A 2,964-nucleotide genomic window follows, 5' to 3' on the forward strand; every position below is an offset into this window, starting at 1 on the left:
ACTCTTTTTTAGGTTCATTTAGGTTCTTTTGATAACGGTAGCAGAAAATAGCTATCGAAACGTCAAGGTAATTTTTCAAATTAATTTCTCTACTAATTGGAATTTTCAATCAAAATCATTAATTAACATTACCTTTATTAATTTAAACAATGAGATTAAGTCAAAGTCACATAACTGACAATTTGCACAGACGAATTATCAGAGCGAATTTTCATATATTGTATTATCCTACTATTGTTACACAATTTATTAACATACTCTTTTTTAGGTTCATTTAGGTTCTTTTGATAACGGTAGCAGAAAATAGCTATCAAAACGTCAAGGTAATTTTTCAAATTAATTTCTCTACTAATTGGAATTTTCTCTTACAGCTTGAGCCTAAGTGTGTCGCAGGATACCTCTAGGTGATCGTTCTTGATTACTTTTTGATAAATAATTCGTTCTTATTGCGAAATAGGATCACTATTTATCAATCTGTGATAAAAGACGTGAGGAAATTCTGTCTTTTTTTAAAGACAAAAATTTTTGAGGCGAAATACCCAAAAAGAAGTTTGTATAAAATAAATTAATCCGCCTCAACAATATAGAACTTATCTACTTCATAATTATCATAAAACTGGAATTACCCTTGTACATGTTAGGTCTAAACGTCCAAAAAAGTAACAGATAAAACAAGACAATTCGGAAAAAGACAGCTGAAAAGTTGCAGATAAAAATAACTATCCGGTAAAAATACCGGTTGCATAACATATCCGAAGTACGTGCCGGCGAATAAAATACGAAATCAAATAAACCGAGACCACTCACCGATTTGTTCGCAGTTCATCAACTCTCTTTTTGCGAAGATAAGTTACAGCCACTGATCACTGCATTCATTTTGCAACAGCGGGAATTGTAAAACTACTTCGCCGTGAAGAGAACTCTAATGAGTGATTGGACTCGCCGCGAACGTGGAAAAAATCGGATAAAACTTTTACCTTCCTGGAAACCATCACGGGCTTGATCCAATATAATACAACTTTCGCAAAAATTCGGCGTTCTAACAAATTTGTCACGTAGTTTCAACTGCGGCCGGCGATGCTATCATCCCTAATCAAATTTCAGCGTAGTTTTATATTAGTGATTTTATATTATTTTAATTAGTGACTGACTAGCGAATACTAAAATATTAATTTTATAGAAATATTTGTTTGAATTGTTTGAGTTGACCTGACCGGAGATTAATCGGAATGATTGAAAATTGACTTAAGGCTAATTGAGGATTACTTTAAGAGTTCCAGAAAAACGCTTTTAATTTTTGTCAGTTCATTTCTCCAATATATTAGCTCTTGAAGATGCACTTTCAGCTTTTCTATCAAATCATAATTGAGATTAGTTTAATGACCTATTGCCAAACCATTTGAATAGTTATAAAGAAAATCCAAAAACTTAGGCAATACTTCTATTTGGAGAAACTAGGAAATTATTTTTGGTTAATATTGAGAATTCCGACGGCAACCCTTCAGTCATGAAGATATTTGTTACAAATTGTTTACAATTACTGATTAAAATGATAAATGTGCAGTTTCATCTGTTAGCTGGTGTTTTTGCATAGAAAATGCTTCTCTCTTCTTAGTTTTTTTAATTAAAATTCTTAGTTTCACCAGATGCCTTTCTTCACTAACGTATAAAGCAGCACACATCTAGGTTTCCACCTATTGTATTGTATTGTTTCCATCCATATACACATTAGTGCAATTTTGAAATAAACATTTTTTTTACAATTTTAACTTAACGCTTGGATGAGCATGAAACTCAAAATGTATCAAATATGATTCATTTTTAAAATAATTTGAAATATTAGAATATTCAATATTCAAAATGTCATGAAGCGTAATTTGATACTTAAATGCACAATACTAAATTTTGATTAATTCATAATTGTGTATCACACTGTAGGTATACATTTGTTAGATTTAAAAATTATATCCAAAAAATTAATATCTTTAATCCAGACCAGTATTCCTCAACGGCCTTACATGGAAGAAATACGATAGCTGTAYAGAAACCTAAGTAATTGATGTTCACAAATRACTGATGTTCACAAATTCATAAGTAACGGATGTTCACAAATTTGCAACTTTAATGTTCTCTGAGTAGTTCTCTAATTTTGAAGATTTAGAATCAATTATTTTTTTCATCAGTSTGSTAGGTTGCTACAATGGGTCGACAATGGGGTACAAATATCTAAAATAAAAACATAAACCGGTTTTGATTATGTTTGTCTGAAAAACCAATACGACTTGGTAATGAGCCTTCATCCCTTTTTAAAAAGGACCTTTTTATAGCGTCCGACCAACGTAGTAAATATATGCGTTTGTGTTCCCCCATACAACGTAGGATTTACTGGAGTTTTAGCGCGTTTGTTTTATTCAGGATAGTCTATTTATATGTTAATATTTTTATTCTCATTCTATCGATTTTGTACCCCAAACAAAAGCCGGCAAGCTAGAAATTCCGTTTCTACATTTTTTTGTCGGTCTCTAGAAACGAATTTCACTTGTTTTTTCCTGCATTTTTATCTCATCTGTTCTGGGATAAATTAAATTTATGCTTGCTTTGAATAAATTGATTTGCTTACAGATGCAGATCCTAAAATAGGAAATCTTGTAATACAACTGCACTAGAAATGAATTATTCTCGGAAATTTTTGAATACATGATTTTGAATACATGAATGCTACAGTTATCCGGAAGCAAGTCAGTATTTGTACTTTATTTCAAACATTTTTCTACTTCTTGTTTCTCAGTTTGTTGCTAATCAGACTAGATAATTTGTGGTCCAATTAAAATTGATGCAGTATTAAAAGGGGCTTGGTCTCGAGGTACATGGGTAATTTATTGCATAATAAAATAATGCTGGACAATTTTCTGGTGAGATTGAAGTATTTTGAGTTAAACAAATAAATCAGCAACCTTTCAGCAA

The sequence above is a fragment of the Dendroctonus ponderosae genome, unplaced genomic scaffold (assembly GCF_020466585.1).
Source record: "Dendroctonus ponderosae isolate FM_Combo_2020 unplaced genomic scaffold, Dpon_F_20191213v2 Dpon_F_20191213_3, whole genome shotgun sequence".
Lineage (NCBI taxonomy): Eukaryota > Metazoa > Arthropoda > Insecta > Coleoptera > Curculionidae > Dendroctonus > Dendroctonus ponderosae.